Source organism: Pteropus medius, unplaced genomic scaffold (assembly GCF_902729225.1).
Source record: "Pteropus medius unplaced genomic scaffold, Ma_sr-lr_union100, whole genome shotgun sequence".
In the NCBI taxonomy this organism is placed as follows: Eukaryota; Metazoa; Chordata; class Mammalia; order Chiroptera; family Pteropodidae; genus Pteropus; species Pteropus medius.
Window position 1 is genome coordinate 5274071 of NW_024349804.1, and position 25069 is coordinate 5299139.

General features: G+C 38.2%; 1 pseudogene; it reads right to left on the reverse strand.

Annotated features, from left to right (window-relative positions):
- Positions 1–4248: 4248 nt before the first annotated feature.
- Positions 4249–4367, reverse strand: LOC120583024 (uncharacterized; annotated as a pseudogene).
- Between the last annotated feature and the right edge of the window lie 20702 nt (positions 4368–25069).

Genomic DNA, 25069 nt, shown 5'->3' on the forward strand with positions numbered 1-25069 from the left:
AAAACATAATATTCTGTACTTTATTTTTTCTGCTGAAGTTGTATTTTTCAAATGAGATTTTCCTAGGGAATATTATCCAAGAGGAGATAATGGGAGTGTTTTTTAAAAAATGAATTTCACGAGCAAATAATGACATTTGGGAAAAACGGGCTTAAATAAAGTTAAATAAGCATACATGACTGTGAGTACATTTAATTACAGACTTCTGAGTCTTTAATGTATAATGTGCTTCGAGAATCTCAAGAGGAGTTAGAGTATGCAGCATTTTCCAAACCTCTTTAATTAAGGAATGCTTTTTCAAGGCACATTTATCAATAACTCTCAACAGGTTCATAAGTAATACATTATGAGATTTACAAGATATGCTGAAGTAATGACCGTGGCCTCCGTGGAGGCAGGGTCTATATCATGAGTTCTAGATCCACATCACATAACACATTACTGAGCATACTCAAGAAGTCCAATTATTTGTTCATATGTGCCTCTTTTTCAAAGGGTAGCCTTTGTTTTCACACCAAACCAATCTTTAAAAAAGCTTTAGTTCTGGATCTTCTCCCTCCAAAATATATCATTTTATCAGACTATTCATGAGCAATGCAGATTTTTTGGAGTTTTGGAGTTTACTGAAACAGTTTGTGATAAATGAAGGAGAGAATTTGTATTGCACACCAAACTACTAACATCAAAATAAAAGCCTGTCCTCATCACCATCCCTCTTTAGCCATTACCTACAAGATACTATCTCTTTTTCTGTGATAGTCTCTAAATCTTACTCCCAGCTTCTTTCAAAGAGTAATTTGGTTCTTTTGCAGACCTCTCAGTCTAGGGCACGAGAGCATCACAAGCACTAGAGTCACGGCCTCTCAGTGGCCATTCTAAGAGTCTACCCATTTCCTTAGCTAGAATGATCCTACTAGGAAAATATTTCATCTACATCATTCCATAGTAGTATTTTTTACTTGTATTCTTATGAAAGTTGGTGCATTACCCCTTCTACATTTCCCCTTAACCAGATATAAAAAAATTTACTTATCTTTGTTAAAATTTTTATTATTTTGCATATTCTGATTTATCTGAGAATATATAAGATACATAATATATTAAAAATTTATAACACATGAATAGGTAGTCTAGGGAGTAAAAAGCATGTAGTATAATCCTTGGAAAACTCAATCTGATCATAGCCATCATCATCTTGGTCATCATCATCATCATCATCATCATCATAACTAGAAGCAGAGAGAAGAGGAGGGGAAGAATGAAGGGGAAGAAGAGGAAAAGAAGAAGAAATAACTTTTGATTTGTTCACCATGGACCAAGTACTGCACTATTGAATGCAAATCTCTAATATAGATAAAATACTTAAAAGTTTGGTACTACTTTTTGTTAAGAATTCTGATGATTCTACTTATATGGCCAAATTAATCACGCTCCTTCCTCTGTCCAAAATCTAAAGTAATTGAAAAGTGGTAAAAAACAAACAAACAAACAAACAAACAAATAAATAACAGATAGCTGTGAAAATAGTTTTATTACCATATGTTGCACTGGAGAAGTTAGTTTGGACTTATGGGCAAAATCAGGCTTTCTATTTCTTCCTCCTGAATTGAGTTTACTCAGTCAAAACTGCAGCTACCCTCCCAAATAAGGCTAGTTGAAAAAATAATAGACTACACATTAACAGGCTAAAGAAAAAAGGCACATGACATATCGATAAACAGAAATAAATATTTGACAAATCTAACAACCATTCGTGATAAATACTCTTAGCAAACTAGGAATAGAGGATAACTTTCTCAATTTGATAATGAATATCTACAAACGACCTGTAGCTAATACAATTCATAATGGTGAGAACATAGATTTCCTATTAAGATCATAAAAAAGGCAAGGATGTAACCTTTCTCTACTACTTTTCAACATCATACTGGAAGTTTTAGCTAATGAATATGACAAGAAAAGCAATTAAAGGTATACAAATTGGAAAGAAATGAAACAATCTTTATCTGCAGATGACATGATCATCTATGTAGAAAATCTTAAAGAATCAAAAAGGACAAAAAACTCCTTGAAATAATATTAATTATAGCAGGGTTATATGAGCTATGTTTAAAATGCAAAAGTTAATTGCTTCCCTATATCTTACATATATAAGTGGAATTTGAAATGAAAAACACAATACTATTGACATCAACTCCCCTCAAAATAAAACCCTTAGGTAAAAACCAAAAAAATATGTACAAGATCTACATGATGAAAAGTACAAAGCTCTGATTAACATCGAAGAAGAATTAAACATAGAGATATTTCATATTCATGGCTGAGAAGACTTAAGTTTGTCAAGACATCAGTTCTTCCCTACTCGAGCTATAGATTTAGCACAATCTCAAACAAATCCCAGCAAGTTATTCTCTAGATATCAACAAACTAACTACAAAGCTTACATGGAAAGGCATAAGATGCAGAACAGCTGACGCAATATTGAAGGAAAGGAGAAAAGTCAGAGGACTAACACAACCTAACCTAACGACATTATAGAGTCACGGTAATCAAAACGATGTGGTATTGAAAAAACACAGATAAATGGAACAGAATAAAGCCCCCAAATAGATCTACATAAATTTAGTCAATTGATCTTTGACAGAGGAGTTAAGGCAATACAATGGAGGAAAGACAGACTTTTCAACCAATGGTACTGGAACAAATGAATATTCACATGCAAAAAATAAACAAATAAATCTAGGCATAGGCCTCGTACCTTCAAAAAAATAAACACTAAATGGTCGACAGATCTAAATTTAAAATGCAAAACTATAAAACTCCTACCAGATTACATAAGAGAAAAGCTCGATGACTTTGGGTTTCGTGATGACTTTGGTTGGGTTTTGTGATTACTTTTGTGGATACAACACTAAAAACATAATCCACGAAATAAATCATTGAAAAATGATACGTACTAAAATTAAAAACTCTGTTCTGCAAAAGACAATGTCAAAAGAATGAGAAGACAGGCCACAGACTGGGAGCAAACATTTACAAAGAACATATCTGATAAATGACAGTTATCTAAAGTATACAAAAACCCTTAAAATTCAGTAATAAAAAATGAATAATCTGATTAAAAAGGAGCAAAAGACCTGAACAAACACTTCAAGAAAGAAGATACACAAGCAAATAAGTATATAAAAAGACACTCTATCTCATATTTCATTTGGGAATTGCAAATTAATACAGCAATGAGACACCACTACACACCTATTGGAATGGCCAAAATATGAGACACTGACAATATCGATCGCTGACAAAGATGTGGAGCAACAGGAACTTGCATTCATTGCTGATGGGAATACAAAATAGTACAGCCACTTGGAATGAGAGTTTAGCAATTTCGTGTAAAACTAAACATACTTTGCCATGTGATCCAATAATAATGTTCTTTGATAATTACCCAAATGAGTTGAAAACATATGTCCATCCAAAATTCTGCACACAAATGTTTATAGCAGCTCTATTCATAATTGCCAAAATGTGGAAGCAACCAAGAGGTCCTTCAGTAGGTTAATGGATAAACTGTGATACACCCCAAAAAATGAAATACTTATCAGCACTAAACAGAAATGAATTATCAAGCCATGAAAAGACATGGAGGAAACTTGAATGCATATTAGTAAGTGACAGAAGCCAATCTGAAAAGGTTACATACTATATGATTCCAACTACATGGCATTCTGGAAAACGTAATACTGTAGAGAAAGTAGTGGCTGGCAGAGGTTGGGGGAAGAGGGAAGGAATGGATAGGTGGAGAACAGAGGAGATTTAAGGCATCAAAACTCTTCTGCATGACACCGTAACGGTACATATGGACCATTATATATTTGTCAAAACCTATAAAATGTACAGCACCAAGAGTGAACCCAAATGTAAATTCTGGACTTTGGGTGATAATGACGTGTCAGTGTGGGTTCATTAATCATAACAAATGGTAGTAGATACTGATAGCTGGGGAGGCTGTGTGTGGTGGGGGTCACAGGGTCTATTTAAACTCTCTGTATTTCCTACCCAATTTTGCTGTGAACCCACTACTGCTCTAAAAAGTAAAGTTATTTTAATAAATAATTAATTTTTAAAAAAAAAACTTTTTTTATTTTTTATTTTATTTTTTTTTTAGGCAAGGCAACCCTTGGTTAACGTCACAGATTGCAAGGACCTTGTCAGCTTACAATCTCTTATTTTTTATTTATTTTTTTATGCCTACAGCACCTGGTCTTCCTAGGTGGTCTCCCATCCAAACACTAACCAGGCCCGACCCTGCTTCGCTGCCGAGATCAGATGGGATCGAGCTCGTTCAGGGTGGCATGGCCGTAGATCAAAAAAAACTTTGATGTGCTAACAGAAGGCACAGTCTACAGCCAATGGACACCTAAGAGTTGTAGAATCTCAAGAAGTAGAACCCCAGACAAATGACATTGCAGGCACCAAGAGAGAGATTTCAGTGGCAGGGAATTCAACATAAGACCCTCATTCCCTATTTAATTATTTGCAGAAAGGTATCAAGAGCACTATAACACAGCATTCCAGAAAGACAGCAAAATGGCAAAAAGAAAAAAAGAAAGAAAGAAAGAAAAGGTTTAGAGAAGGTTACTTCTTAAGATGGTCCTCAGCGCCTCCTGCCTCCCAGCACCCACAATCTTCCACATCCCCTTACTTTCAGCCACCAGCAGAACATTTCAAAGTTAGGAGCTATCACCTCCATCACTAGATTACAAAAATCTGACTTCCGCCTTGGTAGCGAACTCCCTCCATTGCCTGACGAAGCAACTTGCCATGTTGGGGATGGTCATGTAGCAAGGAACTGAGGACAGCCTCCTGTCAACCACCAACTAGAAACTCCGGCTCCCAGGACAATAGGCCAGAAATAATGTAATTCTGCAAATACCATATAATGAACTTGGAAGATCTTTCTTCAGCCGAGTTTCCATATGACACCCCGGCCCTTGCTGAAAACGTAACCAGTCTCATGAGAGACACTGAACCAGGGACCCAGGGAGGCTGTACAGACCCCTGACCTGCAAACACCGTGAGAAAATAAATGTGTTACTTTAAGTGTCTTAGTTTGTTTTAATTTTTATGGAGAGATTGATAACTAATATAACTAATATAAGGGCTTGCCAGTTTCCTCTGCCAGGTCTGTTTAATGCTAAATGTTTTGCTTTGATTGTATTGATACTACTCAGTATCAATGAAACTTAACCAAAACATTTAGCTAAACCAAAACATTCACAGAGAAGACTGCTGTGCAATTTAGTGTAGAGCATTTCCTGATGCAGTGCATAGTGATTATAATAAATCATGTATTGTCTCGAAACTTTGGATCACTCATAGGCACTATCCTATGCTAATAGTATGCCACTACTGTAGCTATCACTAACAGTCACTGTGTGACCTTAGGCAGATTATATCATTTGTCTGAGCTCCAATTTCCTTACTTTTTAAATGGATATAGGAAGAGGATTACATGAGCTAATTTATACAAAGTTTTACTACAATTCCAAGACCACAGAATTTAGTAAATAATGACTCACATTACTGTAAAAGTTGTAAAAGGAATCCATTACCTGTCTAACTAGTTTACACCTAAGGAGGGGGCCTGAGGCTGTAGATGCAAAACAGCTTTCCCACCACACTGCACCGATGTAATTTCTTGAACATTGCTTACTGTCTTCTAGGGAAACGGGCAAATCTTACAATTTACCAAAAAATAGTTTTCCAGGAATCTGTGATTAACAGACTCTACCGAATTAAAAGACTTCAAAGAGAAGGAAGCCAGCGAGAGAACAGAAAAAACTGGTCTTGCAAATCCTTAATTAATTATTATTGTTACCACAAAATCAGGGCAAAATATACATCAAAAGATCTTTTTTTCCTTGAGAACAACTCCGTTCCCCAACCCCAAACAAAGTAGACTCTGCTGAAAAATATGAGGAAATGAGAAAATCAAGAATAATCTTCAACTGCTTTTAGTCCTTGGAATTCAAAAGGAAGGTCTCGATCTCTTCGGTACTGAATCCAATAAAACACTCTTGATTCACTCAAGCATGGAGGGAGACAAAATCACTACGTAACCATAGTGCATTACCTTTCCTTATATAGAGTATTACCTTTATTACCACTCCATTAAACAGCATTTGGGCATCTTTTCTAAATAAACACCTTACAAAAATTCCTCAAAGTATATTAATAAATATAAAATACTCTAGAATAATTTCTTGCTAAAAAGTTATTTATAAGAAACATGCACTTAGTAAAACATAAAGCAGATGAGATTGAAAGAGAAAATCCATCTCAAGTCCATTAAAAGACTAGCAAAAATGAAAACAATATGGGCCACACCTATCTGTGCCAAACTTTGTGTCAGGTGTCATCTCATTCTCAAAATTCTCTTGGAAAGGTTCCTGCAAGTTAGGTGTCACTTCTGTTATCATTTCACAGACTAGGAAACTGTATCTCTGTGGTTATTTTATTTACTGGGATATGTGTACATTTATATTCTCGCAATACTTACATTCTAAGAATGCTTACATTCTAAGAATTCTGGAATTTCTCAGAAGTAAAGCCCTCTTTACTTCTAGAAGTTGGACAAAAGCTGGTGGCTTCTAATTTTACAAAGCGGAAACAAGGCTGCTTTTTAAATGAGATTGCATTTTTTAAAAGGATTATTCCACACTGAAACAAATATCTATAATAAAACCAAATAATAAACAGATGATCACGCTGATGCCTGAACTCGAGGAGTGACCTGAATTCCCACCTGACTGCCTACCACTCTGCTGAAGAGTTTTCATTTACCTTTCAGTGACCAAGGAAAGCAGCAGCTACATGAACACTGTGACTTTTTCATTTGTGAGCTTTTGGGGCTTTGTTGATATTTTATTTTCCAGTTCAAATAAAAATCGTACTGAATTGTTGCAATATTTTGTCAGTAATTTCTGAGCAACGAGAAGCATGAGGAAGGTTCAGGGAGCTCAGGGTGTGGATTCTGGCTCTCTTGCTGAGGCAGTTGCCCACGGTGTGGCTCATTTCAGTCACCTGACACAGGTGTACACCATGGTGGTATAGAGGTGTGGGAAGGGGTCATTCCCAAAGTACAGCTTTCTGTGAACTAATGGCAACTAAATGGCCTGGTGTTTACAGATATCATCCTCATCCACTTTATCGGGCCCTTATGTCTGCTTTTAAGCAAAGCTTCCTATGATTTTAAAGACCAACCAGAAAGGCGACTATGATAGTTTCCTAGAGTCTCCATAAAAAATTACCACAAACTTGTTAGATTAAAACAACAGACATTTATTCTCTCACAATTCTACAGGCCAGAAGCCCAAAGCCAGGACATCTTCGGGGCACACTCCCTCCCAGAGGCTCCGGGGGACTACCACCCCTGCCTACCCAGCTTCTCGTGGCTCCAGGCATCCCTGCACTTGGGGCTACCCCACTCCAGGGTCTTCTTCTGTCTTCACGTGGCCTTCACTCTTGTGTGTCCCTGTGTCCCCTCCTTCTGTCTCTTATAAGGACATGGGTCATTAAATTTACAGCCTACTCTAAATCCAGGATAATCTTATCTTGAGATTCTTAATCACATCCCCAAAGAACTTTTTTCCAAATAAGTTCAGTCATATCTACAGTTTCCAGGGGTAAGTCATGTCTTTTGGAGAGTCACCATTTAGCCCACTAATAAAGTCTCAGGTTCCAAAGCCCAGCCTCTGGGCTCAGGTACACCTGGCTGGAAATCTGGTCTTCAATTCTCAACTGAATGACCAAGAACACTTTTCTCATCTCTATAATGTGGATAGTATAAGTACCTGTGCCCTGGCTGGTAGTGAAAAATCACATGATGGAGCGTGTAAGACCCTTGGCAGACTGTCTGGCACAAATGTGCCCTGTGATTACTAGCTATCTCCTCAAGAGTTAACATTACTAGAGATGGCTAAGCCTATGCAGGCAAGAGTAGCTAGCCAGCATCCAGCCAGACAGAATCTAAGACATGTATGTACATCATGAGCCTCTTGCTTTAAACGAGCTAATTTTATAAGATGGAATCCCAAAGCTGAAAGGAAACTTACGAGATCAGCCAGGCCAATTCACCCAATTCTGAAGGTAAAATTAATGCTCAGAGAGAAAACATGTTTTATCTATAACTACACAACAGAAACTAGAACCAAGGACTCCACACTTCCTGTTTAGTTCCTACCTCTGTATACCAGTCCTTCTTAAATGAATCATTTGTGATAATTATCTCCATTGATATTTAAATTAAAATCTTGAAAAAATATGTGTTGTTTTTTTTTTTTCCATTTTAGAATGTTTTCTCCAAACGGACTTTACTTGTAAAGTAATCGGGACTGGTCGTTTTAATTGTAAGAGCACATACTGGTATACCAGCCTAAAGCAGATGCCCTCAGATAAATTACCATCCCCTCCTCTCCACTGAAGTGAGCATAAAAGAAGTGAGCATGCCCATGTTGACCCACTCACTCCTCCACTGTACAGTAAAAAGCGTGTAATCGTGTTTTTGTGATAATGAGCTCAGAAATTTTCTAATAATACGCTGCTGTTGTCTGTGTCGCTATAAACTTAATAAGCATCTTATGCAAAGAATCTGTTCTTGAGATTGCAAAGGTGAAAAGGGAGAAGGGGAAGGCATATTCGGAGGTGGAAAGGTACAGCCCAAGAGCAGCAGTACAGACAGCTTGCAGTTTGCCAGAATAAAGGTCTGAGAACCTCATTTGACACAATTGTTATCCTTGGTTTGGACTAATATTACAATGATTTGTCCCACTTCATTTTTAATTGTATAATTGTATTTGTTTTCACTTCTATTTGCTCATAGAAATTCGCCTAGCACTCAAGCCTCTTTATTTACATCTGATTGCCACATAGTTATTTTTACATTTATCTGCTCCCCTTCCAGATGGCATATTCCGTGAGAACTGAACAGAGATCTTCTTCCACAATGGAAATGCCTCAGAGCGGGGCCCACTTGATCTTACCCACGACTGTCCCTCCAAGGTGCAGCATACCACTGGGCACACGGTGACATCCAAATAATTCATTGTTAAATGAGTTGATATTCCCTCGAGTTCATTCTCACTCAACAAGCATTTATTAATTTGGACATTCAGAGGAGCTCGCTTTCTAAACATTCACTTTTGCGTCTTCTACACAATGTACTGCACGTGGTTAATATTCGAATGAGTCTACTGAATACACCATAAAAAGAGTTTTGGAAAGATGTAAGATGGTTACCCAATTTATTACAAATAGAAGTATGGTTAACCTCATCTTAAATTACCTTGAGAGTTCTAAAGCCAACATTCCCAGCTGACAAATTTTATTTCTAGAGTTAATGGTAGAATAAAGGACCTATGTACTAAAAATGAATTGTGGCCCTAGCTTGGCTGGTGGAAGTCATATTGGGGCTATGCCAAAAGCCTTTTAACATGGTCCATGTGGCCTGACACAAAGAGGGGCCTGCCACCACGGCCTACAGCTGGGCTTGGGAGGGTATGCAGGCACTGTCGCTGGACAACTAGGACAAACTAGGCAAGGCTGCCACTAGCTGGCTGATAACAAGTCTCGGTGTGAGCCCTAAATAAAGCAATTATATTAGAACAGCTCAAGGCACAGCCACTTAGAGAAGAAGCCCAGATGCTCTTTAGTTCAGGGTACCAAAATGTCAAGTTTACCTTCAGCTTAGTGGATATGCTCATGAAAGGAAGGGAGAGAAGGAGGGAAAGAGAAGAAGGAGAGGAAGGAGAGGAAGGAGAGGAAGGTAGGAAGGAAGAAGGAAGCGAAGTTTAGCTGAAGGAAGGGAAGGGGAAGGAAGGGAAGGAAGGAAGAAGGAAGAAGGAAGGAAGGAAGGAAGGAAAGAAGGAAAGAAGGAAGGAAAGAAAGCGGGGAGACGGCGCCAGAGCATTTTGGCTTCCTCAGTTGCCATCACAAAGTGCCACAAACCGAGTGGCTTAAACAATAGGAATTTGTTGTCTCCCAGAACTGGAGGCTCAGGAGCCTGGGATCAAGGTGCCAGCAGGAACGCGCTCCCTCACAGCGTTAGGAAAGAGTCCATTTCGGGCCTGTCTCCTAGCATCTTACCAGAAACTTGCTCCTTGGCTTGTGGGGGCAGACCTCCAGCCTTCACATGGAGTTCTCCCTGCGTGTGTCTCTGTGTCCAAATTTCCCTTTCTTATTAGGTTACAGTCATTGTGGATTATGTGCCCACCATACTGCCAGTATGACCTCATCTTAACTAATGACATCTGTAACAATCCTATTTCCAAATTAGGTCTCATTCTGAAGTAGCAGGGGTTAGGACTTCAGCATTGGGGTAGTGAGGGTTAAGACTTCAACATCTTTTGGGGGACACGATTTTCCATTTATAACACTGAGTAGCATAATCGATTAAAGGAAGGTGACGACCAGGCAGGACTTTTGCAATGAGGGGCTGGGTGATCCAAGTTTCTCTCATTTTAGGTACAGATAGTTTGAACTGGTTTGAAGGCTGAAGGTAATTTTTGAACACAGGTTCTGTGTGGGCACGATTTCTCTCTTTACTCATTCCAAGACAGCTCACTGAGGGAACCTAGGCCAGCCAAGGCAAATGCGAAAATACAGGCCCAGAGCAATCGGTAGAGTTAAATTCTGTGCTTGTCGCCTTAACGATCTGACTGATGTTAAAGAGCTGGATTTGATGTGTGCCGGAGAGCGGTGGGCAAATAAACCTGCTCAGGCAAAGACCTTGACATTTTTTGAAGGAAAGATATTATTCAATTACTTCTCCTCTCGCCAGCACTGACTTTCAGGCGGCCCGGCACTATACATTTTCGGCTCTTTGGAGTAAATCACTTAGCAAGAGATTTCGTGTCATTTCAGACTGAAAGAGACATAGGACTTCTTCTCCGCCCTTCTTTGAATCAACGTGGCTATTTTCCAATATTAATAAAAAGTGCCATTTCTGTAACACTAAGCTCGAACTCCATTCTCTCTCCCGAGTTCCAAGGATTTGATGGCAAGCTTGGCGTACTAAATTTTACAGCTCCAAATCAGTGTTGAACACAACAGCGAGCCCAGTGCCCTATGGTAATATGAGAGCGTGATTATTTTTGGACCAAAACCGCTTTACACAAGCACAGCTGCAAAGGTCTTATTCCACTTGCAGGAGATGGTCTTTCTATTCCGAATAGTATCCAAAAGCCATAGAAACCAAGCTCAGACAGCGTTATTAATATGAAATAAAGTTATGTCACACTTAGTTTTCAAAGATAGTAAATCCACCAACACCAGTTAAATGAAATAAATATTTGAAGTCTGAAGTGAACATCTATGAGAGAGCCAGGAAAAATGAAATTTTCAAATCTGGTTTAGGAAAAAAAAATGTCTGTTTCATTAAAGATTAACTGTATATTGACTACAGAAATGCTATTTATTCAACGATAAAACTTCTGTTTAAACTGAAATTGTTAAACATGCAACATGGGTGGACCTAGAGGATTTTATGCTAAGTGACAAAAATCAGACAGAGAAAGAAAAATACCATATGATTTCACTTCTGTATGAAATCTAAAAAACAAAATTAATGAATAAACAAAACAGAAACAAACTCATAGATACAGAGAACAAACTCATAATTGCCAGATGGGGGGGTGGGGGTTTGGGAGGATGGGTAAAAAAGGTGAAGGGATTAAAAAGTACCAACTGCCAGTTTTAAAAATAGTCATGGGATGTAAAGTGCAGCATAGGGAATATAGTCAATAATATTGTAATAACTATGTGTGGTGCCAGGTGGATACTAGACTTATCAGGATGATCGCTTTTTAAGATATATAAATGTCTAATCATTATGTTGTAACGTGAAATGAATATAACGCTATATGTCAACTGTAACTAAAAATAAATTTTTAAAAACTTTTAAAAGAAATTATTAAAGATAAAAACACAGCCCTGTAAAGCTGACTGTACAACAGAGTGGTGAGCAGGGGTCACGAGTTTCTGGAAACATCCAGTCCAATCATGTCGCTTCACTCCTTAAACACTTTCTTGGTACTCCGTTGAGTTCGGAGAACCTTTCAAAAAGCCTTTAAGAATCTAGTCTCTGGTTGACCCTTAGCCTCCTCTCTGAACTCTGCTTATCTCAGTTCCTTAACCCTCCTCCAGGCTCCCATCGCTCCCTTCCAGGCACGTTGTGCATACAATACAGGTCCTGCTCTCCAGAAGCCTTGGGTATCTTCACCCCAGGGGTCAAGAGACAACCTCTGAAATGGGCTGGGTGCACCTTTGTGGTCACCTGTGTTGCAGCTATTACCGTATGTTTCATACTAGAAGGTCTAGAAGTCTACCTCTCTCACCAGCTGCACGCTCCTTAAGAGCAGACACTCAAACAGTCCATTTTATTTGGTCAATACATGTTCAATAATTAACTGTTGAATGAACAAGTGAAAGTTATCATGAGATGTTCACTGACCATATCTCACATGTGATACGATAATTAAACGTGTTCGCCAAAAATAACTAACAAAATTAAACTCTATTTATAGCAAATCAGGTGTCGTGTAAGAGAGAAGGTAAGTCATTTTACACAGGTTCAACAAATATCTGTATTTCCCTGTGTAAAAAGAAATGTATTTATAGGTTCAACAAAAGGCATGTAAAAGAATGTTCATTGGAACACTATTCATAAGAGCCTCAGTCTGGAAACTACCCAAATGCTCCTCAACAGTAAAATAAATAAAAATTATGTATCCACCCAATAGAACACTTCACAGCCACGAGAATGAACAAATTACCACTGTATGCAACAACATGGATGAATCTCACAGACATCAAGTCGAGCAAAAGACACAAGAGTAAACAAAAGCCGGCAAAACTAACGAACTGTGTTAGAAGTGAGGATAAGTGTTACCCTGGTGATGAGTTTGACTCAACGGGCATAAGAACGCTGCTGGAGACTCTCCGTTCCTTGATCTACATGCTGTTTACACAGATGTGTTTAATTTGTGAGAATACACTGAACTGGACATCTGATTTGTTCATTTTTCTGTACCTATGTTGTACTTCAGTACCAAGTTGTAAAAATGGCCTCTACATCCATTAGTTTTCCATATTCAGTGCTATAGAAAAAAGCCGCTATGGCGAAGTCATTGGACTTATATTTTAAATAATTATTCACTAAGAGGATCTGAATAATGTGAAAGTTTTAAAAAATCATCTAAAAATTTATGAACAAAAATATGTGTTTTGGAAACAGATACAAGCAAGGAACTCTGGTCACCTTGATGTATTTCAGAGTCCTGAAATCCATATGCAGTACCAATTATAGATCTCTTTTAGGTTTGTTTGCATGCTGCTTTAAATATATGTTTTTTGTTATTATTGTTGTGTTTGTTTGTTTTTTGTCATGGGAACTCTGGCAGAAATTAAACCTCCTAAAATATTATTAAGCATATAAAAGTATATAGCTATATTATTGTGCTTCCAAAAGGCCTTCCACTTATTCAGTCAAGCAGGTGTACTGATTTCTCAGGCCACAGCCACTATCATTCAGGTAATCTCTACGCAAACAAGAGCCCAACTGCCAGGTTCTTCACACTTTCCAAAGCCAACAGAATAGGTCTGGATATTACTCCTGGAAAAAAAGTATTATTGGACCATATAATTTACAAAAAATATTATTTTTCAAATAGTGGCAGCTTTGTTCTATGGCAGAGGTCAGGAAATGTTGTCTGAAAATATCCAGAGAGTGAATATTTAGGCCTTGCACACCATATGGTCTCTGTCACAAGCATTTAACCCTGCTCTCGTAGCTTGGAATCAGCCATAGACAATAGGTAAACGAATGAGTGTGGCTATGTTCTAATAAAACTTTATTTACAAAAACCTAAGCGTGCCATATTTGGCCTATGGACTATAGTTTTCAAGTCCAGTTCTAGTGGGATAAAAAAGGTGTTCTGATTTTTTTTTTTTTCATTTTTCCTATGTGGCTATCAAACTAGTGTTATCAACATTCACTGGTTCCTAACCTAAGATAACCAAATTTTTGGATGTCCTTAAACTCTTCTCAATATTAAAGTTTGATGAAAATAATACCTTTATCTAGCATGCATAGACTAACAGAAATGTAAGTCTCATGCTTTTCACTAGAAATCCCCCAAGTTCTTATTTTAAAAATATTTTTCCAGCCTCTTTTCCTAGCTAATTACTATTGGCCCTTCAATGTTTAGCTTAAAACTCAAGTCTTTACAAAGCCTTCCCTGATGCCTCAGCCTAGGTCATCTCCCCTCACATAAAATCCACTACTTCTTGATATTACTTATCTCAGTCGAATAAGCAACTTAGAATAATTTATTAACGAATGACCTAGATTCTAAAGCCAGACTGCCTAGGATTAAATCTCAGCTCCAAATTTATTAGCTTTGCAACCTCTGACAAGTTGTTAACCTCTCTGTGCCCATGTCTTCATTTTTAAAATGGAGATAAGAATAGTAACTTACTATACAGGGTTGTTGTGAGGATTAAATAATTAAATGCGTGAAGTACTTCTAACAATACATGCATGTAGTAAAAATTATCTTTCATTAGTAATAGTTAATAATTGAATATTCATCTATTCACTTAGTCAAAAAATATTGATAAGGCAACAACTATATATCATATATCTCTCCATTATAATATGAGCTCCATAAATGCAGAATTACCACGAATTTAGTGGTTTATAATAACATCATGTATTAGCTCACAGCTCTGTAGGTCATAATCCACTTAGATCTGTGCTCAGAGCATCACAAGTCCAACGTCAAGAGGCTGGCTACAGTAGGCCCTTATCTGGAGTATAATGAGTATTCATTACGTGCTGTGTGGTAGGCAGAATTTCTTACTTGAAACTATTCCCCATTCGCCCCTGCCATAGATTCCATGCTCTAATTCCTGGAGCCTGGGAATATAATGAGATGTCACTTCCATAATTATGTTATGCTATAAGGCACAGTTGACCTTAAAATAGGGAGACTATCTGGATAGGCTCATTGTAATCACATGAGCCCTTAAAAGCAAAGAGCTTTCACTGACTGGTGGTCAGTGAAGAAGTCAAAGATTCCCAGCATGCAGGGATTAGATGGATCATTACTGGCTTGAAGATGAAGGTGCTTTAAAAGAAAGGATGCAGATTTCCTTAAGGAGCTGAGATGGGCCCTGGCTGTCAGTCAGTAAGGAAAGACCTCAGTCTTACAACCACAAGGAACTGAATTCTGCCAATAACAGGAACTGAATTCTGCCAATAACAGGACTGAGGAAGAATGAGCTTGTAAATGGATTCTTTCCCACTCTCCAAACAAGAGTCCAGTCCAGCCATCATAACTTCACCTCATGTTGACCAGAGGCTCATATCAATGGAAAATAAGTGTATTATTACTGAATAATGAATAAATGACTTCTGCTTAGTATAAAAAAAAAATGCATAACTAAAATTTATAAAGAATATTTTATAAAAGACTCATTTAGATTGAAAGTTGAGAGTAACTTTCTTAAATAACTGGTACTCACCAGGTAAACAGTGAGAGTAAACTGCTTAATTCATTTACTCAGTCAGCGACTACTTTAAAAACACTGTTATAGGCATTGTGCTGAAGGTTTGATGAAAAACAGTTGAGGACATGCAGAGTTCCTGTCCTCCCAAAACTTACGTCACAGTGGGAGAAGTCAAGGGATAGTGGTTAAGAATGCGGAGACTAGAGAATGACGGCCATCTTCAAACGTGGGCTCCAACTCTCACGAGCTACAAAATGTTGGGCAAGTTACTTAACACTCTGCTTCAGTTTTCTAATCTGCAAAAGTTAGATAACAATACTATGTGTTCATAACAAGTATTGTGAGGATTAAATTAGTTACTTAATTTAGCTGTCTAATATTTGTTACTGGTAAGCACTTAATAAATGTTCAACACATTTGTTGTTAATATATTTAATCGTTAACTAATTTTGAAGGGTAAAAGGAGAGATTTCTCATAAAAGGTAACTCTTACACTGAGTTATTTATTACAAAATCTCATATGTAAAAAGCATGCCGCACAATGTTTTTGCAAATATTGAATCAGTCAACATGAATTTCTCTCTCCTCTCAAATCCTTAAAATTGACATAAACCCCTCATGCATTCCCTCTCAGAAAACCTTTTATTTATTGATAAGAACTTTATTTTTAATTTCGTTGTTTTCTTTGCCTTTCTAGTCTATTAGCAAACTCTTTAAACCTCGGTTATAGTTTTACCGAAGGTCATTTACTTGGAGGAATGGTTTCTTGCACAGAATAATCTAAGAAGTAGAATAAAACCACTCGTGAATGTGAAGTTCTTCTGCCGCCCTACATTCCTGTAAGAACTGAAAAATGGCTTCAACGGAAAGGCTTTCATGTTTGTTTATTTCAAATAATTTTTATTGAAAATCTTCCTGAAATATGTCAAACTTTCGCTTTGCCTTAGTAACCATAAGTCGATGGTAATAACATAAGTTGTCTTTAACGACTGAATAAAGCTTTTCCACTCTATATCATCAATATTGGTTGTTGTCTTGTCACTGGCTTCATCCTCAAGTGCTAAAAATATATCTGCTATTGAAATTTTCAGATTAGTTGTGCCTATTTGGAATTACAACAATATATCATGTTCTCTAAATTATATCTTAGGGGTAGCAAATGCCAGTAAATACTAAACTCTGGCAAAACACAAAGGAAATTAAGAAAGTGGTAGTGTATGGGAGAATTATAATTTCCCAGCCCCTTGAAGTCAGGCCTGGTCTTTATCTGAATTAGCCAATGAAAAGTTAATGTGAGCACAAGTGAGGTCTCTAACTCTGAGGCTGAAAGTTTTGAACCAACATGTGTTCCATGTCATTGTCTTCTTTTCTTTCTGCCCAGAGACTAGGAATATTCCAGATGGAAACAGTTCCATTAGTCTGGATCTCAGAGTAAAGGTGGCATGGAACATCCAACTTGAGACGGACTTACAGCAAGAATGAGAAATATTCAATGCTGTGTTTGTTACCACAGTATAACCTAGCATATACTAACACATATAATAATAGTGATTCTTTTATCAAAGAGTTTTGCATTTTTCTATATAAACCAAGCACAAAGTAGATATTTATAAAGAAATACAAGCAAAGCCTGTTTCTAAAGGAGCTTACAGTATTGTGGGATGAAAATACTACTGACTTGTACTCTCTTCGGCAGCACATATACTAAAATTGAAAAATACTACTAACTGGAGAATTAGGTTACTCGCAAATTGCCTTCCATCTATATTCCTATCCCTGCATTATAAAATTGGCTGGTCTCTATGACAGAGCAGAGAAGATGAAGCATTATGTGAGGCAGAGATAAGAAAACCTCCAGCGAGGGGTCCTTCCATGAACCTAAGTAACAAGGTGGCCGGTCATCTTTTCTTCTCGTAAGCACATCCCATGGCAGGCACATGAGCGTACACAGGGAAACAACGCAGCGAGGAAGTCGCGAGAGGCTGTCAGGAAGTGGACTTCGCTCTCGTGGTCGACGGGGAGGAAAACGGAACCCACTCAGCAGTCAGCACTCTTCCAGCTCGAAAGACAGTGATTCCCAGCAACCCTCGCTGCCGACTCCTCCACCACCCAGAACTGCACCCCAGGTCATCGAACACTACCGTGTGTCATGGGACGTGGGAGGCCTGGTAACAGAACCGCAGAAACTCAAAATGATTTGGCCGTGGCCTGCGTTTGGTTTTCCCAGGAGTCTGATACATGGAAGTGAAGCAAAGGAAGCCAGCACGACTTGGGTCTGATGGCTGTTCTCTCTGCGCTTCTAACAGGGGGACACAGCGTTTTATGGGCCTCGTAACAGAGTTTATGAGGCTTTGATGGGCAGTTGGCAGCAAACGCTGACTACAGTGACCTGATGGAAAACCGCTCTTCTCTGCACCTACAGGAAGGGTTTATGGCTGTGCCTGTTGACTCAGAGCCCAGGCAGAGTGAGGCCAGGGGCATCAAAGCCATGGGGCTCGGAAATGAAGTGGAGAGAAGAGCTTGGCTCTGGCAGGTCAGCACCAGGAGAGGCATCTGCCAGACTGGGATCCTAGGAAGGCAGAGATTAGTCTGAGGGCATTTAGAGATGCTTTTCCTCCACCCTCACACACTGCATTCCTTGGACATCTCTCTGGCTTGCTGTCCGAGAGACTAAGCTTTGAACACATGGGACCAGACTTCATATTCTACCCGCTCCCATGACTTTCTAGCTGTGTGACTCTGGGTAATGCATTTAACCTCTCTGATCTTCTGTGTCCCATTCTTGCTTAATAACAATTCAATGAGATTATTTTGATAGGAGTTCTTAAAACAATGCCTACCACACAACGACCATTTAGAAATCAATGGTCATTCACTAGAAGATCTAGGCTTGAGACTCAGTTGTACCTTCTTAGGCAGGTCAATTAACTTAACAGATTTTTATTTTCTTCTCTGACAGCATGGAGGAGATGGGAATGGGATGGAGGAATAAACTAAGATTTTGGATGTGAACGTGGTTTGTAAATTTTAAGGTGGAATTTTAAAGGAACCACGCAAATCCTCAAAAGTAAAATTTTTAATAATAATAATACTATCCAAGCATTAATATTGTGTGTGCCATGTGTCAGAGTCCCTTCTAAGCACTTTACCTATCTTAATGCATAATCCTCATTCCATGGCTATGAGCTACCTACTTTATAATCTCCATTCAGTAGAATGGAAGAAACAGACAAAAAGAGGTTAAAGAACTTGTCTAAGGCAAAGCGACTATTAAAACTCAGGCAATCGAACTCTTTTTTCCTTTATTAATTTTCTATAATATCCATAAATATTTTCAAATTTAGATATACATTTTAAAATTGTCAGACACTCAGATTTGTGTTTTACTTAATGAACCAGATGGCTGGTTCTCCGTATGCAGTAAGCGTAGCTACTGTGTGGCTTATCAAGATTTATATGTCTTTAGCTTTTTCACTGCACAAATGTTAACTGAGTGCTTACAATGTGTTAGGCACCGTGGTAGACACTGGCGGAAGAACAATGGCAAATTTCTTAAAATATTTATCACGGTTCCTCTGTCTACTAATTACAGAACACTTAGTCACTGCTTCATGCAACCTGGCCTCCTTCAACCTGGCTTGCAACCCAATCACTCGAATTAACTATATTCTCAAATGCCACATTCTAGTCACTTATATCAATGTGTGTGTGTGCATTTTCATCATACCAATTTTATTCAAAGTCTTTGTTTACCATCTTTTATTTAAAATTCTCCACTCACTCAGCTTAAATAATGACACGTTTCCCCTCTGGAGAGTAGTTTTCATTGACTCATTTTTCTCCTCAAGCCATTACACATGGAATATTCAATGACCCCCCACTCTGCCACAAAACCAAACCCTACGCCCTGACCTTCGGTGCCCTTCAAGATCAAATCTCATACTCTTTCTCTGGCTTTACCTCTCACTACCTCCTTCCTATGAAACCTTGGTCGTTCCTCATCCTTCGCTTTTTGTCCTATCTCTGTGTGTTCGTTCATCCAGCTTGTTCTCAAAATCGACTAACTTCTTCGTTTGATTCAAGGTATCCTTCTCACTTAGGCTGAGCCCCAGCTAGAAGCATGTTTGTTTCCTTCTCCATACCCCAAGGGTAACTTCCCATGCCCCTCTCAAGACACTTTCCATATTTTACCCTGAACTATAGACCATTCTACAGTTGTCCTTTAGCTGCTAGGAAGCTGTAAATGCCTTAGGGAATGGACTAGTCTTCATCATTATATTCATTCTCAACCTTAGCACAGGTTTGTACTCATGGTAGATATTCAGTAAGTGCTACTGGATGGTGGGTAGATGGATAAATGTATGGCCACATGCTCACATAACTCATAAACTAATCTTTCTACTAAGGTATACGTTCTATGACTTAGAATAACATTTGATTAAAATATCTTTATTGGCATTTGTTACCTGCTGCCAATATTTTAATTTTAGAAATTATTCTTAATGTTTACCAGTAGCAAAATTACAAGATAAAAGCTTTGAGGGGAAAAAGTGATCGTTGCTGGCGGCACTGGATTAGAGCTACGGCCACACCTCCGCAAGCCCGCAACGCCTCTGTCTCCTCCCCTGAACTAAGACGTGAAGGTAAACAGGGAGCTTCTTGTGTCCTTCTGGCTCTGGACGTGTCTAGATCTATATTGCATCCTCCTTGGGTAGTTTAGACCCAACACATGATATTTCTTCAAACAAGGAAATAAATATTAGGAAGGACATTCCATCATACGCCATTAACAGCATTATTTATTTGCCATGGTGGCTGGGAATAAAGCAGGTTTCACGCTTGCCAGTGGGCTGCTGTAGAGGAAATTCTGAAAAGGGTATTAATGAAAGAAGAAAATGCCAGCCACCAATAGTCCCTGCCAAGCCTAAATTTCTAGAACTGTGTGTGAGACTCTGAATTATGCTGAACAGTGGTTCTCGGGAGATACGCACAAAGACACATATCCACATGTGTATATACATACAGACATATACATATGCATATACATGTGTGTGTATGTGCACATATACACACGTCCACCTGTATATGGATTGTATGTACATATGTATATATACATATATGCACATATACATATTTGTACGTGTGTGTATTATAACACATGCAAAAAATAGGAGCTTTAAAGGAACAAAAAAACAATAAAGTCAGAGAAGTGTGGTAGATATGGAGAGAACACCATTCGGTTGACATAAAACAGTTTTTCCATTTATGTGCTGAAAAACCAAATGAAATGGACCCTATTTATCATGACTCTGCTGGTGAAGTTTAGCTCTGTACTTGTCAACAAGGAGCACAGAGCAAATAACAGAGAAGAAATATGGATAAGCAATAAATATATTTTCTATCGTGTCCTTTATTTTATCACTAAATTCTTCCCAAATAAAACAAAATAATAATAAAAGCAAAGTAACCTTTTTTTCATTTTTCATAAAGACATTTGCTGAGAAAGGGACTTTAAGAGAGCCTTTGACTCACCTGCACTTACTCAATGTCAAGTCAAGGTGACAAGAGAACAAGGGACGAGTGGGAGAGGCATTCTACAGCGCATCAAGATTCGAGCCCTCGTCTTTTTTGAAAAAGAAAATAAAAAAGAACTGCCATTAACGATCATCAGAAACAAGGTATGGGCCTTACCGGTGAGACTGTATTCAACTAATTTCTTCAGAAAAATGAAAAAGCTTGATTTGTTTGGACTTAGTGGCGTGGTTGAAGCGGGGGACGGGCGGTCCCTAAGATGGCTAATTGTTCCATGTCCATCAGACGCAAGGCCTTTTACAAATGTCATCCCATGGATTCCTCAGAGGCAAAACCCTTTCCCCCCTTTTTAACATACGGGGCTATAGAAGACTGAGTTCTAAGTAATCAGCTTAAGGTCACCCAGATAGTAATTGGTAGGCACAATATAAGTCCAGTACATCTGCCCCAAAGGCTATGCTCTGGGCTTCATAATAATATTCTTGAATTCATTTGTTACTTTATATTTCAATTTTAAAGTTATCTCATAATTTTGCCTCTTACAACAAATAAGAGATAACAAATAAGAGATAAGGTTGAGGAATTATAACTTTAATTTCATAGATAGGTAAACTGAGCCTCAGGGAGTTTAAATTATTTGGCCAAATTCATTTTTAAGTGTAGCACCTAAGACAAAATATTCTGCTTCTGCTTTTAAAGCTAGTTCTGCTTGACACAGAGCAAACTGTATTTCACCAAACCTCCATATCAAGACATATGTTTTAATTCCTTAACATGTGGCCCTATTTTGAAATAACAGATAAGAATTATACACACACATATACACACATTCACACACACTCACACAGATACACATATACTGCACTATAGAGTTACTTTAATATATATTATATACTGAAATGTGTGATTTGTCATTAACACAAGATTCTCAAACTGTTACACTGTAGGAAAGCTGAATAAAAAATATCAGAAACTCCTTCTGCCAAAGAAAATTGCATAAATACAAAAAAACCCTAATAGCTGTACTCTGTAACAGTAATAGAGGCACGAGCTTGTCTTTGCTTGATTGGACTAAAACGGCATTTTAATAGAATAACCTTCAGTTGACATTTAGCTAACTACTATTTCACGGAATCATGTTTCATTATAAAATGAGAGCCAATCTTAGTAGTGATTGCAGCACTAGTTATTATAAAAATGTTTCTTATTTTATTCTTCCAATCAATACCAATCCAACTCCCATTTGAGGATTTGTTTTCCTGCTTCTGATTTGAAGAAATGAATAGGGGACAAGGAACGTTCCAAAAGGCAAGATCCTGAGAAACGAGGTTGCTTTACCGTTCCAAAGAGCAGACACGTATGTTAGCACCTTTTTACTTAGAACCACCATTGGAAGCTAACTATTACTTCTCCTTAAATAAAAGAAGAAATTGAAATCAAATGCATCCAATGACTTTGCCAAGGCTGCAGAGCTTGTGTGTGGCCGAAATGAGTCCAAACTCAAATCTAGTCATGTCCTGTCCACTGTATCCCTTCTTTATACTAGAACTTAATTTGACTTAACCAAAGCTGAGAAAGAGAGAGAGGGAGGGAAGGAAGGAGGGAGGGGACACTGGAGGCTTCTCCTGTCTCCCAGAGATATCCCTTTCCCTGTCTGGTCTCTGGATGCCCTGTAATAATGTCTACGGAAATGCAGATGATCATATCTGATTCCTTCAGGTATCTTGTCACACCAATTTATTCAATAAATATTTATTGGGTACCAGAATATACTAGGCAATGTCCTAAATTCTGGAAATATGCGATAGTAAGCAGAAGAGGCAGAAATCCCTGCCTGACTATGTTTACAGTCTACTTACTGTTGATATCTGTGTCATAACTTCTAGTCCTAGGTAAGAAAGTCCCTGCCCCTGTGACCTCCTCGTCTCAACCCCAGGCCTCCATTTGTTTGGGAGATCGCTAAACCCGTGCAGATACCTTCTTCAATTGTGTGTAAACCACTTTCTATGCATCAGAATGCACTAATGTCTTGCTAAATACAAGGCTGGAGTTGCCCCAGGCTACGCCCTGATGAATAGAAAATACTGTTCCTTCGAAGGGGATCAGTAGAAAATTGTACATAGACATCCCACTCCTTGCCCTTTGATCCCCGTTTCCCTGACAGACACCCAACCCAGAAGAGAGCTTTCTAGGTCCCCTTTCTCTCTTCTCTGTTTTCTTATAGCATGTCCCTCTCATGTCTTATTTCAATCTCATGATCTAATCTTAACAGAAAGAAAGTATAGCTATCCAAAAGTATATATATCAAGTATTACAAAAATACTGTCTTTATTCAAAAATGATCCAACCATCTTCAAGTTCATCGAGGCCAGTTTAACAGGAGCCATGCATGAGGAGAACTTTAGGGCAAACACACAGCCATGGTCATGGTAGTTAAGGCAGCTGTAATGGCAAGGATGACGCCTAGTCTCTTTCTGCATAACAGAAGAGATGGGGGCATTATTCGCCACCTCAGAAGACAATAGGAAATCTGTTAAGACAGTTGGCTCAGTTTAACATGCCGGCATTGATGTATTTGTGTAATATGTGATTGACCATGTCCATCTATCTTTCAAAAACTTGGCTGAGGATCAGTCACATGAAGTGATATTTGAAGCCATGGAGAGATTATCTCCAACGATGAGGTCTACGGTCTGCAATAAGTTAGGAAGACAATGTTTCAGATGGAAAGAGAAGAAAAAGGAAACAAAATCTATACATTTCAACCAAAATGTAGGCTCAGAGATATTACACATGTGAGAGAATTTCAAACTATCCGTAGATGAACTGCTATGGGTGCTTTCTGAAATACTCACCACATTTACCTGTCATTGAAGTAAATTCATTAAAAAACAAAAGATACCCCAGGGTCAGAAGTCCTTTGCATAAACTAGTGGTGAGGGATAAAAAAGCATATTTGAGATATCTCTACAGGAGAGCGTACAAATGTAGGCTTCCTGCAGAAATGAATAACTTTCTCGAACAAATTCTTTAAAGTCTGTGGCTATGCTTTATAGCATGAATTGAAGTGACACCCCATGGGAAAAACAGCACTTCCCAGGGGGGAGGGGACACCAACTTGCCCCTCCACTGGTTCTCAAACAGCTAAGCAATCAACTCTTCTGAAAAACAATCTCCAAAGATTTCTCCTTCAGATTTATCAGAGAACAATTAGTCACACTAGGACAGCCCGACAATTCAGAACGTGCGTCACTATAGAGTTATCAACTGGGGCTCATTTTCTACTATCAGTTTAACGAAATTACTTCTTTTTCACTCAATTTTATGTCAAGGTGTCTATTAGAAAAGTTGGTTCTGTAATTTTAAGAGCTTTCAAATTAAGAGCACTATAAATTTGCATAAGTGTCTCATGGGGAAGTAATGGGAAGGCAAGCTCTCTCCCTCCCACATAACCATATGCTGCTCATCCTTTATTCCCCAATCTAGTGTCGCAGTACCTCATGTTCTCAACGTAAGGTCCAAACATTCAAGATGATACAACACAATCAGCTCTGGAAAACGAATTATGGAATGAGAGATAATCATACATTAAATTATCTCTAGGGTTTTGAAATGTAATCTACCATTCTGTGAAACATCACACATTTTTTTTCTCCAAAATAAAAATATCCAAACAAGGAAAAATCATTTAAAATGTACTCATAAACCCCATTGCCAAATAAACCTATGAGAGAATCTGTTTATCATTCATCCATTCATTCATTCATTCATTCATGTAATAACTAGAGCTGGGTTCAAATCCCAGCTCTGTCACTGGTCACATGTTGAGTTCCAGATACTCAGCTAGCCTGTGCAGAGAAATGCCTTTAAAAAACTTAAACAGTGACCTCAAGCAGCTTACAATCCAGTGCGAAGTTAGGCATGCAATTAATAATTACCAAGTGAGTTACTGGATGATACTGATGCT